This window comes from Canis lupus, chromosome 12, assembly GCF_048164855.1.
Source record: "Canis lupus baileyi chromosome 12, mCanLup2.hap1, whole genome shotgun sequence".
NCBI lineage: Eukaryota > Metazoa > Chordata > Mammalia > Carnivora > Canidae > Canis > Canis lupus.
The window spans coordinates 60,882,628-60,898,270 of NC_132849.1; the positions used below are offsets into that span (position 1 = coordinate 60,882,628).

Sequence of the window (15,643 nt, forward strand, 5' to 3'; positions counted from 1 at the left end):
GTCTCTCTCTTTCGAGAGAGATCTCTGTCTCAAGAGATCTCTTCCTCTTTCCTTTGCCCCAGGATAATTTGAGGCAAAGGGATACAAAGGCTGGCTATCTGCTTGGAATGGAGTAGAAAAGAAAAGTAAAAAGAAATGGTAATTAGCATTCAGGGAGATTCTCCTGCTAGAAAATGCTAAGCAGAGTGCTAGGAAGGTCAAAGATTTGTCTTCCTGCTAAGAATGTGGGGGATGAAGGTTTTAAACAGATTACAGCAAATGCAGATGGAATAGTCCAGTAACCAATCTTGGACTCAGTCTTTCAATCATTTAACAAAACTGTATTGAACATCTATCTACTATGTACCAGAGACTTGGGTTAATGGGATATGAAACACGATGTAATGGGGAGACCAATAAGTAGACTATCATGTTGTCGTATGATAAATGGTCTACATAGCAGGAGGAGCATGAACTCTGGGTTAGGCTAGCCTGGGTGAAAACCTTGGCTGGGCCACTTTCTAGGTGTTTGACCTTGGGACACTGCTCCCCTGATCAGCATTATACACTCCTAGCTCATAGGAGCCTTCATATATGTGAGCTCTCACTCTCTCCATCCATTATTAAAGGGATTGAAATGTTTCTCTCATTTGGTGGCGTAGTTTCCCCTTCCTAGAAATGTATGGATACTCTTTATATTCAGAGTTTTATCACTGCTACCTCATTATCCTTGTTTAACAGATCTTAGGAATTTTATTTCCGAATGCTCTTTCTGTAAAGCTGGTTCCAGATGCCACTGAAGCTCATGTGTTCCTTCTTAGAGAGGAGAAAGAAGATCCGATTACTGCGTTGTATATTTTATATGTTGGCTAGGCACTGGAAAGGCAGTCCCAGGGCTCAGAGGCGTGTGAGGGCAGAGAGAAAAGTTCCGGTGAGTGTGCACTCTTCCTGTATTCCCTATCCCATCTGGCTTACTATTTTAAATTGGTCTTTTTAAAGTTATTAATGCCCCCCCCCCACTCAACTGTAAGCCAGTTAAATCAAGGATTTTGTGTTATGCCTTTCTGTGTCCTCACCATCTTATATGACACCTCTCGGCATCTTATAGATATTAAAAGATGTTTGCTGACATTAAAAATGGACCAAATATAATGAAATCTGTATTTCTAATAGTAATAATTTAGTGTTTATATATATTTAGAACAGATCTGTTATCACTTAGTCTTTCTCCTTTAGTCAAATCCATTAAAATCTGTTCTGTTCTCCTACTGATTTGGTTTGGGTGATTTTCTGCTTCATCTACTTCATATAATCCCTTTTGAGCAACTCCTGACAAAGCACTCACTGTGAAAATGTCTTAAAATATACTTGGGTTACAATTAGGAATTCCAGTTGCCTGCTGTAATGTTATTCCAATTCTTTGCCCAGTGGGGTGCTCTTGACCAACCATGTGTTTTGGCATCCAAGGAAGATAGTTCCAGCTGGGCCTAGGCCTGGGCCATTATTCTAGCTCTGATGGCTGAGCAGTGGGTCGACTCTTCTGGGGACCCCCAGCATCAGGTGCCATTGACCTTCCTAGCTTTCTGTCACACAGCTCCCCACATGCACCTTGCATTGTATCCATCTGGACCATGAGTATCTTACTGTCACTTTGTCTTCTTCATGCATCTAGAGTCTGGTCACTTCTCAAGGTCTTAGACTCTGGTTCACAAGCTGCCATCCTTATGGAAACTTCTCTAATTTCTAAGCTAGAATTTTTCTCTCTATCCTTTGAATATCCCACACCAGTTTCTACCTCCATTGATCTGTTTCTAAGTGAAATTACATGTCTCAGTTTCCCTAATGGGAATATAAACTGTATCTGAAAGATATAGTTTGTCCCGTGTCTTCTCCTTTTCCTTCTGTTCTCTGGTCTTGTGCATGAAAGATGCTTAGTAAGTGGTTTTGTAAGAATTAAGAATAATAAGTATCTTGGCTCCCTGTGGAGATACAGTAGAAAGAATCTGCACTGGGCCCAGACCTCCAGGAATTGAACATCAGACCTACCATTTATAAAGAATCTTGGGCACATACACTTCAACACTTCTTTTCTTCTTTTTAGTTGAATGACAGTAAAACATGCAGGAAACTAGCAAGGTTTTTCCATGACTCAGGCTCAGGGAAACACCTCCCACCCCCACCCCCCCCACCCCCACCCCGCTCTCCTTTCTTTGGAGGACTGGGTCCACTCTCTGCTTTTCTTTCCAGATCACAGTCATGGCATCATTGACTTTTACGACTTGTTAAATTGTCTCTATCCTAATAAGATACAGTGTCTTTTCTGCTTTTCTTGCATCCCTGGTACCTAGCAGGCATTCAGTATATATATTGAATTGGTCTACTGGATGAACAGAAACTCTAACATTCTGTTCATTTTTGCCAGTGATGCTTGCTGCTCACCAAAGCCTGCCAGAAAATGCTGGAAGCTCTTTTCCTATTTTATTTTTCTATCCCTGCAAAATGGAGTCCACAGATCTCCTCTTCTTTTTAGATATCAGATCTCTAAGTCAGTATTTTCCAAAGGTGTCCTCATTGAAGAACACAATAACACTAGCTTTATCATAGGAACTAGCAAAGTAAAAAATAAAAAAATAAAAAAAAGATAAGCAAAGATAACTTATTTGACTAAGAAACTTTCTTTTTCCCTAAGTAATATCTATTGATATAAAAGTCAGTTTGGAAAACATTTTTTCTACATATTGATCATTTCCTACTGCATGCTCAATTGAATAGCTTTCTTGAAGAACTCCCTAAAATACAATCATTTTTAATATGAAAATTCTGGAAATGGGGAAGATCCTTAGTAACTTTCTTCCTGGATGGCTGGAGAGTCCTCCTGTAATAACAAAACAACAGCAAAATCAGTAATTGGGTATTTCAATCCCTCAACTTCCATTGTAAGACTACTTTTTAGTACCTCTTTAGTTTTGCATAGGTTAAAGTACCCAGAGAGGTTTTGAAGCCTTGTAATGGACCTAATGGCTTTTTTCAAAGATATTCTTTAAGATATATTCAAATCCTGCAAGAAATAATAAATGAGGGAATAATGAGGAGCATTTATTTCTCAGTGTTTAACTGTAATGCTGCCTCTCTGCACTCACAATTTATGACGAGTAGGGATTTTTTTTTTTTTTTTGTGAGTGGAATGCATTATGTTAGGAAAAAAAAATTAATGGCCATCTGTAAATGTGGGGATGGCTGGCAAATCTGTTATGCATGTTGTAATAAAAATGGTTTATTGGGCTATCCTGGTCAGACACAGGAGCCAAACGCTGCAGACTCTCCCAGAGAACATGCTTGGACTTCATACTGTTTTCACTTACATTGGAGTCTCTCTGAAGCATTGCTCTTCTGGTTCATCCTGAAGGGTTTCTATAAAATGGGTTTGTTGGACAAGTAGTTTCTGCCTTGAGCCTCTGGTCCCTACTCTGGGAATGAAAAAGGTTGAATTAGATAAACTCTGAGATCCCAGGCACACACTGATTTCTAGAATTTGAAATCTCTTCTCATGGGTAAAGTTGAAACAAATCTAATTAGCCTGTATTCTTTTTTTTAATAAAATAATTTTTTATTGGTGTTCAATTTACCAACATACAGAATAACACCCAGTGCTCATCCTGTCAAGTGTCCCCCCTCAGTGCCCGTCACCCACTCACCCCCACCCCCCACCCTCCTCCCCTTCCACCACCCCTAGTTCATTTCCCAGAGTTAGGAGTCTTTATGTTCTGTCCCCCTTTCTGATATTTCCCACACATTTCTTCTCCCTTCCCTTATATTCACTTTCACTATTATTTAGCCTGTATTCAACTCTACTTCAACACTGTGTGAGATCAAATGAGGATGTGCCCACCATCTTTCAAAAATTATTGTGTTGGGAAGTGAGGCAAGGCTCAGAGAATAAGGACACATGTCCAAAGGCATAGGGACTAGCTCAAAGGGGATGCCACTGCCACATCTGGCACAATTTGAGTACCAAAAAGTCAACCAGCAATGACAGTGCCAGCTTACATACCCACTGAATAATGGGACAGTTGAGAAGTCCATGCTAGTAGAGATAAGTCAATCAGGAGCATGACATGATTACTGTCTCAGTCCTGGTGACTTCAATTGTGATCTCTTGGTTAGGATGACGTATTCCAGAATTCTCACTGCAAAGTTCCTATTATTTTTCTTATAAAATACTACCATATGGTGGTGAGGTACTACACTAGGTTAGCATCATGTATTACTATCTTACTAATATATGCTCTATTACTATTACTACATTACTAACATATGAAGTTATTCTATTACTATTACTCTATTAGTAATACATACTATATTGCTACATTAACATCATATATTACTATCTTACTAACGTACACTCTATTACTACATTACTAACATACTCTATTACTATTACATTGTTAACATATATGGCATTACTCTATTATTACCATTATATCACCAATACATACTATATTACTACATTGTGGTGAGATTGTTTCTCATCAAATCTTCTCTACTAAGCATCCACCAGTGATTCTTTCCAGAATCAGTTATTGCTATGGTGGTTGCCTCATGGTGCTTCTCTCATTTCATCATTTCTTCTACATTTGTGATAACAGAATCCGCAGGGTGCCCCTCACCTATTTAATATTAATTTGTTTATTTCTATCAGTATGGACTCATAATGGGTGGATAACTGATGTTTCCTCAGGACCAGCAACCTGAGAATACAAATCGGGCGCCATAGGGTGATGGAGTGGAAATTTCCTCCAGGGCCACCACCTGCACAAGTATAGAAAGCCATGTTTCCTTCAATGTGAAGGAGTTTCCAGAAGGCTTCGTAGGAGCCCAGCTCTCCACTGAGCAAGTAGAGGGGGAGGTTCCATCTCACTCCCAATCATCTCCCATTTGAAATGTGGAATGAGTCCAGGCTCTTGCTTTTTAAATGGCTTGTTTTTGGCTCCAGTACATGCCCTCCATCTCCTTAGGGTGGACGTCCTTGATCTTCCACATGAGCACAAGATAAGCCTTTCCACACTCTTGCTTTCCTACTGGGGTTTTATTATGTAGAGGTTCTACTTTTATGCCCTGGCATCGGATACAGGAGCAAGGGTGCAGTTAGAGGACACTGTGCATGGTCTACACCTCTCACTCAACTTTGGAGGCACAGCCTTTTGATCTGGCATGTTCACTGAAACTCTCATTTCCCAGGGTCTTCCACTTACATATTTCTGGAAAACATACCCCAGATGCACCCAATACTAGAGTTTGTCTGACTCTGCATTCTGGTTTTCTAAGAAGGTAACGTACAGCTTGTTCCTGTTGCCGTATTAATGTTACAGTGCTCCCTTTCACTCACAAAAATGTCTGTGTTTTGATGATCTATTTATTGTTTGGTCAACCTATCCAGAGAAGACAAAACTTCAGTTCAGTCTTACACTACTGAATATTTTGGTTCTCTCATAGCTCCAGACTAGCTGGATAGGAGGATTAAGATTGAAGAACATACAGAGGGTTGGTATGTGTGTGAAGGTAGAAAGGTGAAGGAGAAAACTTTAAGAAAGGTGTTCATAGTTAGATTTTTTTCCTAAACTTTTTAAAAAATTTTACTTTTTAAGTAATCTCTACACCCAATGTGGAGCTCAAACTTACAACTTGAGATCAAGAGTCACATGTACTACCGACTGAGCCAGCCAGACACTCCCATGGAAAGATTTTTCTATGATCGGACAAGCACTTGTGATTTTAGAAAAAATGGACATGGTGAGGGATTTGGGATAGAGAGATATATCCAGCATAAACATCGGTACTGCCCCTCCCATGACCAGGGTACTGGGCAGGCCACAAAACCTCCTCACATGTGGCCATGATTTGGGGAGAGCTTGGGGGGATGTGAAAGCACATTCAGAGAAATCTAATTTAATGCAGATGGAGATAGGTGCCGGGGTCTAGGAGCAAAGCCAGTCTTGTGGGAGCACAGAGGAAGGAGCCACTGAAAGAATCAGAGGGCTGACAGCTTACAGGCCCCGAGCACAGGAAGTTGCTGAGCTTGTTTCACGGTGGGGTGCAAGTGGGAGATGGTTTGGTATGGCTGCCTCCAACCAGAGCAAGCGAGGCCACAGAAGTCAGGCCAATGACTCTGTGGAATCAAGGCCAAAGTCAGGCTCTGCAGGGACATGTGTATAAAATGTCCAGCACCATTTGTCACTGCAAGATCGAGAAGTGCATTGTGCAAAAATAGACATGTTTTCTTGGGCTTCTCAATAAGCACCCCTTTTCTTATTCACCTTTGCTTATGAGCTGGGTTTTGATTATGAACAGGCATGCTATTACTGATGGCGGTTGGCCACCTGGGATGAATTAGCCAGAGGTGGTCGGCTCTGCCCACAGGATCCCTCCTGTGATGGGTGGAGGTTGGGACAGGGAAGAGTTTGACTTGGGTATTTCTCTCATCTCAGAATAACAGAAAGTCACAGTTCAAGTTTACCCCAGGCAAAGGAAAGCATAATCTCTTCCAGCTGTGGGGCCCCTTGACCTATTCCCAAGCCCATTCCCCCCTCCATTCTTCACTCTTAGGCAAGGAGCTCTGACACACAAATCAGCTTCAGACTCTGGTCTCAATTTGATGACTTACTCTATGACCTTAGAAGATTCATTTACAAGAAGGGAAACTAATAGTTTTGAGCACACACAATGGATCAGCCCATCAGCCAGGCTTTCAAATCCATGATGCTCCCACAGGTATGTATTAATCACCACTACATACCAAGTGCTGAGCTAGGTTTTGGGTGCACAGGGATCAGTAAAACAGAAGTGGGGTCCTGAATACTCATTAATGCCCTGGGAATGGTCATGTTTATCTCCTTCTGCCAATTAAGGAGACTGAAGCACAAATAGGTTAAGTATTTTGTCCTAAGTTATACACAGGAGTATGGTAGGCCAGGAATTTATAGACTGATTTCTCTGTTTTAAAGTCTCAATTTGTCCTCACTTGTAAAAATATGATGATTAGACTAGGTTGCCTCTAAGAGACTGTGTATCTCTAAAATTCTGCCACATTTTGTTAATTCTATGCAACAGTTTTAGGTAGAAGCTAAGCCAGTGATTATCTTTAAAAAAAAATTTTTATATTTTTAAGTAATCTCTATTCCCAACATGGGGTTCAAACCCATAACCCAGAGATCAAGAGCCACATGCTCCACTGGCTGAGCCAGCCAGGCACCCCTTACTATCCTTTTAATTCCCGGATTCTAAGAAGCTCTTGGGTTGTACACCTGCCCTGTTCTCTTTCAGTGATATGATGTATCATTAACAGACCAAACAATGGGAGTATAACAATACTAATGAAATTAATTTTATTTTAAAACATTTTATTTATTTGAGAGAGACAGCTTGAGCACAAATGGGGGAGAAGGGAGGACAAAGGGAGAGGGAGAAGCAGACTCCTCACTGAGCAGGGAGTTTGATATGGGGCTTGAGGATCCTGAGATCAAGGATCCTGAGATCAAGACCCAAACCAGGAGGCAGATGCCTCACCGACTGAGCCACCCAGGCCACCCCAGCATGTGATTAATCTTTATGTTGAGGGAAGATCTTACCCCTGTAACACAAAGAAATGGAAACCATTGTGCTTTTCTTAAAGGCTGGTCTTTAGGGATTTGGTAAAAGAATTGGAAGGATGAGAATCACAGACTCTCAATATGTAACTGAAATGGAAATCATTTTGTCATGGTAAAACTGAAATGCTCGTGAGAACAACTAGGGAAAATTCAGCTAACTGGGGGAAGTGTGTTTAGCACATTTTTGCAGATGCCAACATATCAACATATCAGCATGGGGATTTGGCAGGGTTTAATAACACAGGGATCTCTGATGGCTCTCCAGCAAAATCCATGAGGATCCAGATTGGACTTGTTTGACTGGAATAGAGTTGAAACTTCTGTCTTTAGAAGGGACATGCATTATTCTGTGCAGTGTAGTTTTTGTGCATCCCTCTGGGCATATGTCCTGCTGCCTTGCCCCTGCCCTGACCCTGGAGTTCATCCAGGAGTACCAGCCCCACCCCTAACCCATATAGCAGGAGACATCCTGAGGTTGTCATGGGAGAGAAGCATGGAGGCGAAAGAACCCTGGTGGCTGTAGCCCAGGGTCACTTGGGCTCTCATTGACTTGTGATATTGGTCATTCAGTCAACCTCTGAACTTTGGTGCCCATCTGAGAAACTGAGTGATACACTTACAGGGTATTCCTGAGCATTAGAAATGAGGAAGAATGGGAAAGATCCCAACCTATGACTAGTACATAGTAACCACTCCTTAAATGACAGCTGCCATTTTCCATTTGCATCTGTTTATTTCCACATTCCTTGAGTGCACAGCATGCATAGTTACCATGCCTGGTTCAGGGCGACAAGAGACGGAAGTGTTCTTTGATTTTCAGGAAGCAAGACTGTTGGCGGTTCATCTCCTCCCTCAACAGAACAGAAGGGGTTGGCTGCAGGATCCCTCGATCCTTTCTATGTATGCTCTCAGTTCTGTGCCCTCTGAGGGAAGGGCTGCTTCTCTCTATAATGAAGAGGCATCTTGCTTCACACCCTCTTCCTTGTCTGGACAGCATATGCATAATTAGCTCATTTTCTTCCGAGGCTCTTTGTTGGAGAGAGTTGGTAGATTTGCTAATTCAGTTGCTTATGTATAACTCGTCATACAGTCAATTACAGAAGTCTTTGAACGGCATTACTGAAAACGTGTTTAGCTTAATCATTTCTGACAGCAGCGGAGACGGGGCCAAGATCAGTATACCACACAAAGGGATGTCATTAACGGCTGGTCTCAGGGCATGGATCTGTCCCTCTGTGCATTATCAGGGTGACTGTAGTGATAAATATCACCTCTCTATAAACTTTTCTGATCACCTCTACCAGTAAGTTAAAAATAATTGTTTTGTTGAGATTTTTAGCAGCCCAGGGAACTTCCTCTAACCTGTAACCACAGTGACAACCACCACCACCACCAAAAAATACAATTGGAGAGTAGAGGACAACAAGAGTAAGGCTCGTGAAGTCATATCATTTGGTTCAAATACTAGTCTCACTACCTGCTAGCCCTGTGACTTGGGCAACTGCCTTATCCTTCTGTGCCTCAGTTTCCTCATCTGTAAAATATCATCAGTGAAAGAATAATAGAAAATATTACTGGTGTGGGGGAGAATCCAATGAGGGCTAGCACCTGGCACATGGCAAGCCTTGATAAAGGTGAGGGATGGTTTCCATTTCCCTGCCCAGGCTCAAAGATCACTGCTCTGTCCACATCAGTGGTAACATTAAAGCCCATGAGGGTTGAGAGCTCATTTCATTCCAGGATTTACTCTAAGTGCTTCATGCAGAGTAACTCATTTTGATCTTCAGGAAGTTTTGAGAAATAAAACAGAATTTCTATTTCATAGAAGAGGAATCTAAGTTCCAGAAGAAACTGGATGTGGACCTCTGTTCATCTGACTACAAAGTCTGTGCATGAGATTGTAGCTCTGAGAATAACTTAGCTCCTAAACTGCCAGCTGCTCATCCCGTTCTAGCCCAGTGACCTAATAACCCAGAAACCTAGCTGTTCTGAAAGTTTGGGTATCAGAGATGAGGACAAAAGAAAAAAAACTACTTTTAAATCTTTTACAACATTGAGACTAAGGCAGACTTTCATAATTCTGTGTGGTTTTCTTTTTTTAAGATTTTATTTTTAAAATTTTTTTTATTTTTAAAGATTTTAGTTATTCATTCATGAGAGACACACACAGAGAGAGACAGAGAGACAGAGACAGAGGCAGAGACAGAGAGGCAGAGGGAGAAGCAGGCTCCATGCACAGAGCCTGACGTGGGACTCGATCCTGGGTCTCCAGGATCATGCCCTGGGCTGAAGGTGGCACTAAACCGCTGAGCCACCAGGCTGCCCTGGTTTTCTGACACATATATAAAATGCTGGATGCATGTATGCTGCTAAATGAACACATGTGATCCCGGGTGTGTAGGTGTGACAGATGACTTATTGCCCCTTTTTCAGAGCCTGATTTCCTTCAGTCATTCTCTTTTTTCCTTTTTCCTCTTCTTTCTTTTTAAAGATTTTATTTATTTATTTGAGAGAGAGAGAGAGAGAGAGAGAACATGTGCAACCCTGGAGGAGGGGCAAAGAGAGAAGCAGACGCCTCGCTGAGTAGAGAGCCTACTTGGGGCTTGATCTCAGGACCCTAAGATCATGACCTGAGCTTAGGGCAAACGCTTTACTGATGGAGCCTTCCAGGCGCCCCTCTTCTTCCTCTTCTTTTAATTCAGTGTCGATGTTTATCCATCCCTCTCTCAGGTGTGCTCATATCATTCAGTCCTCAGGGCTTGATAAGGACGCAGAATGTTCTAGAACCTCACTTCTCAAAGTATCCTCCACAGGCTTGCAGTATAAGTATCTCCTCGTTGCTTATTAAACATATGTAATCTTGGACTGATTCAGTTTTACTGAGTCAGAATCTGCATCTTCACAAGATCCCCAGGAGGCATGTGCAAGTCAGCAAGGTGCTGAACTAGGAGCATGGGTGTTGGCTCTTGAAGGAACTGGACTGAAATCCGGTGTCCTCATTTACCATCTGTATTACCTTGGGAAAATTGCATAACCTTTCTAAACTTGTTTTCTAATCTATAAAATGAACTTAATGTCCTTCAGGATTGTTGTTAGAATTGGTCACAGTAAAGGGAAGTATCCTTCTTCCTCTATACCTGGTACAGTAGGAAACATTTGACATCTCTATTCTTTCTCACCTCATCTTCACAATAAAACTACTAAGCAGGAGCTGGGTATATCTCTGGATGCAAATGAAGAAACTCAATTTAAGAATGAGAAGAACCGGGGATCCCTGGGTGGCTCAGCGGTTTAGCGCCAGCCTTTGACCCAGGGTGTGGTCCTGGAGTCTGGGGGGATCGAGTCCCACATTGGGCTCCCTGCATGGAGCCTGCCTCTCCCTCTGCCTGTGTCTCTGCCTCTCTCTCTCTCTCTGTGTCTCTCATGAATAAATAAATAAATCTTAAAAAAAAAAAAGAATGAGAAGAACCATACTCAGGTCACAAGTCAATAGGTGGTAAAGCCAGCACTTGTCAGAGCTTTGGTTCCCCAGTGGGAGGATTATAATTACTTCAGCCGGAATGGAAAGCCACATGGATATTCACTCGTCATTTCTTTAATTCTTGTGTGTCTTGCCAGCACCATTCAAGTTACATCACATTCCTTAGTTCATTTAACTGGTGCTGTGCAATGTACTGAATGTCATGACTTCAATGCCTATAAAGCAATATTCTTTCTAATGAGCAAAGCATGCTTCCCCAAAGCCTGCTGGGCTGTGAGCAGCATGACGCTGCTAGGGATAAGAATGAGCTGAACACCTAAAGGTGGCCTTTGAGGATGTGGTTCTCCCCTGGATGTAATTATTCCTTTTCCCCAGCTCCCTGAGTCCTCTGAGATCTGAACCTTCCATATATAGGGCTTGGGGCTCTGCTCTCCCTCTTACAGGTGACTATCAGAGCCCTGGGTACAGCCTTCTCCCTGGCTGTGCTGTGTCTCACCCTATCAGGTCCACAGGACCCTGTTTGAGAAGTGTGTAGGTGAGGAAGCATCATGATCATCCTCCTGGCAACATCCAAGAGGGATCCCAGAAGATACAATGTTGGTTTTATTAACAATTTCATTAAAAATGAAATTGTGTGTTAATAGGGTTAGGGCACTTCAGGAAATATTACAACTCTTTAGGTCATCAGTCCTTGCTGATAAATCTCAATATAGAAATCTGATCCTATTTTACACATATACATACATGTATATGAGGAGCAATAAACAACATCATCACATACTCTCTTTTTTTGGCAACAAAGATGATCTGGACATATTTTCCAATAAGAATGTGCTGAGTGTGTTAAGAGTGTGAGAAAACCTTGAGTCCGCTTGAGACCATGGATGAGCAAGGGAGCTGATAGAAGAGGCTGTCGACAGATGAGACACTTGATGCGTCAAGCTCAGAACCCGACACTACCAGACTTTGGTGAAAGAACATAATAAAGTGATGTGTGGACCCACGCTTTAATCTCTCCAAGTGTTTCACCCAAGTGTTCTTGTCTCTGTGAGTTCTGCTCCATGATGTCTAAAAGCAGGTGGTGAGAAAGAACATCCCCTCCATGCTCTGTTGAGTGTACTTTTGAGAATGCAAGAGGCACAGGAGGAAGGGCCTGAGGATTGGGAGACAGATATAGTCATGAAATTGTGAGCTTGCTCTGCTCTCAGATCTCTTACTGAGTGCTAAGCGATGGCTGCTATGGAAAGTTGTGTGTCTGGCCTGAGGAGTTTCCCACGGACCCAGAGTACCTTGTTTTAATTCATGTGTGTTTGTCTGTGCTCCCCCAAAATGGTTCTGCACTTGAGATTTAATTCAATTTCAAACTTCAGAGGCAGAAAAGGAGGCCACCTAGAAAGAGCAAACAATACGTATGATATTCATGCATTTGGAGTTTTCAACAAAGATTTCCTTCATGGAGGCACTTGGGTAGGAGCTCTCAGTGAGACATCTGATACACAGGCATTTGAAGCGTTAGCTTAAGATCTAGCTTGTAATGAGCTCCTGTAAGGCCCTTGCATTGGGCTCATCAAGCTTTGGCTTTCTACTATAAGGGTTGTCCTTGAGGGACGCCTGGGTGGCTCAGCGGTTGAGCGTCTGCCTTTGGCTCAGGGCATTATCACGGAGTCCCGGGATTGAGTCTACATTAGGCTTCCTGAAGGGAGCCTGCTTCTCCCTCTGCCTGTGTCTCTGCCTGTCTCTCTGTGTCTCTCATGAATAAATGAGTAAAATCTTTACCAAAAAAAAAAAAAAGAAAGAAAGAAAGAAAGAAAGAAAGAAAGAAAGAAAGAAAGAGTTGTCCTTGAGCTCATCTTCCTGAGTAATCTAGGGAAGAGCAAAGCTAAATGTGTTGGGTGAGTTATGGCTCCTTCCTTCGGCAAGCATCTATGCAGCACTTTCCAGTGTGGTGGTCCTTTTCCTCCCCTATAATGATGGGAAGCACATAAAACTAAATAGCCTTTTACATAGCTTCTTTTTGTTTTTTGTTTTTTGTCTTTTGAGGCAGGGAGCAGGACCAGAGGGAGAAGGAGAGAGAGAATCTTAAGCAGGCTCTACACCCAGCTTGGAGCCTGGCTGGGGGCTTCATCTCACTACCCTGAGATCATGACCTGAGCCGAAATGAAGATTTGGACACTCAACCCACTGAGCCACCCAGGCACCCCTGCATAGCTATTTGAAATCAGACTTGCAGGATTTGGTTTGATGTCTCTAGCGATTTTAGCCTGTACTATTGCCAAAAGACTCTCTTGTTACATTTAATTCTTTCTTAAATGTGCTCTTAATCATATTTTCCCAAATTAGCACGGAAATTAATTCCTGATACTTTAACATTTTTAATTTGGTGGAACAACACAGTCCCAGATTAATATAGGGAGTTAGACAACTACTCTGGTCTTTCTGGGACTGAAAGGAAACCAGAGGCCTCTGGGAGGTGTTCTCGCTTGGTTGCGCGTGTCTGGTCCACGTGAAGCCCTAGAACCTTTTGCTCAATTGACTCATTTTTTCTTTGTTGTTATGAAACTTTCACAAAACTTTCTTACTGAATATTTAAAACTGGCCACTCATATATCTCACTGCCTAACGTGTTATGGACACTTGGGTAACTTTCATATGTTGCTGAGAAAATCGGTCCTATGCCTACATAGAACCACGTGACCAGACAATTGAAAGAAATCCAGAGGTGATTGCACACAGCTGCCTCTTTTAATGTCAAAATCTTCCTCAGGTGTCTGAGAAATGCCCCCAAACAAGATAGAACTCTGTAACCTTTGTGTGAGGAAAAGGGATTCTTGTCTTTTTTAAATAATAACTTCTAATTGTATTAAAAAGAATATATGTTAATTACGGAAAGTTCGGAAACCACAGGTGAGCATGAGAAGCGTAATAGGAATGGTAACACTTATAGCCATTATGATGGTTGAGGAGAAACTCTGCAGGTGAGGGATTACATGGCAATGCCCCTTCACACACCCGCCCCACCTGCTTCCACACATGGAGCCCACCACATATACTGCTTCCTTATCTACATTTTCCCTGAAAATGTAATTTCCCAAATGTGGTGATTCCTCTACAGCGGCGGTTGGCTGGCATTCTCCATCAGGGACACTCCATTCAGAGTTTGCAAAGCTGAATGACAGGAACAGCAGGAGTGGGCTGATTTGGCCTTTGGGCCGTTGCCCCCTCTCTGCCACAGCACCTTGAACCACGTGTGCTGTGGTGCATGGCCCGTTATTTACATACGCAATTTCTTAATGTTAGACGTGTGGCTTGTCTCCATTTTATTTTTTACTCTTTCTCATCATAGCCACAAATAAAATCTCTGTGGTACAGTTGCGGGATGGAAGGGTGTTTCCATTTCCAGTGGCTTTGCTGTGTATTTCCAGTTTGCCAAACAGGTGACTCCCACCAGCTTCCCTCCCGGGGGTTAAAGCGAGATGCTCAGGAGGGGAAGGTATGGCACGTGGAGAATAAGGAGTTAATAGGTGTCTGATGGTGGCCGCGAAGAGGCTGGTAAAGGGGCAGAGAAGCAACCTGCCAACACAAAGGAGGAAGTAAAGCTTAATGTCATCATTCTGTTCCTTTGGCAAAGAAAGCAAAATTTCTGGAGAGGGCATGGGTCCTTGGCCAGATCCTGGTTTCTGGCGCATGTTGCTCCCCGACGGAGTCACAAACAAAATACCCAAATAACTGATGGGATCCCGACTCATCAGCTTCCTCAGGGGTCCACATTCTCAAAGCATGCAGTGCCCCCTCCCCGATGTGCTCATGATCGTAACCCCTCCCCAAGGTGTGACCAGCCCTGGTCACTGTGTGAGCTAGAGTGTGGGCCCTCATGCCCTTTCCTGCTGGAGACTTCCATCAGGGCCCTCCTGCGCCATCAGAATGGTTCTAATGAGATTGAACTACAAAATGGAAGGGCTCAGAGTCTCAGCCTTCCACCTCCCAGAAGGCTCCTTCCCTCGAATGGAGTTGCAGCCTCTCCTCAGCAGACCAGCTGTGCAGACAAAGGGGGTTCTGTTAGGAGAAGCCCTTCCCAAGTGCCACATGGCCTCATAACACTCCACCGCAGGGCAAGGCCTGTCCGCTCCACGTTTGCCCAACAAAAAACAACTTTCAAGACACTCTTGTTGTAATTATGAAGATATTATGAAGAAAAAAAAAATAAAGGGACTTTTTCAGGCAACCAGCTACGTAAGCTAGTAAGCGTTCAATTCACATTTGCAGAGTGACTTGTCCATTGAATACATGTGTTAATACCCCATGCACTATGGCTGCATGCTGCCTATCCTCCCTGCTTTCCACATGTGAGCCGTGTCTCAGCCAGAACAAAGACAGGACCTGACCTACACAACACCTACTATGTTCCAGGTCCAGTGCTTGATGCTTCTACAAGCATCACCCCACGCCACCTTTAGAACCGCCCTACATTAGTTCACTGGGGTTGCAGTAACAAAATAGCACAGACTGGAGGGGTTAAATAGCAGAAATGTGCTGTCTC

The 15,643-nt window shown here is 42.9% G+C and overlaps 1 long non-coding RNA gene across 1 annotated transcript in view; it reads left to right on the forward strand.

Annotated features, from left to right (window-relative positions):
- Nucleotides 1–13,360, forward strand: part of LOC140600766 (uncharacterized) — a 39,416-nt gene extending 26,056 nt beyond the window's left edge. Inside the window, exon 3 of the long non-coding RNA XR_012003936.1 lies at nt 13,151–13,360. This is a non-coding gene — a long non-coding RNA (uncharacterized lncRNA). The remainder of the gene's footprint in view (nt 1–13,150) is intronic.
- Nucleotides 13,361–15,643: the final 2,283 nt, after the last annotated feature.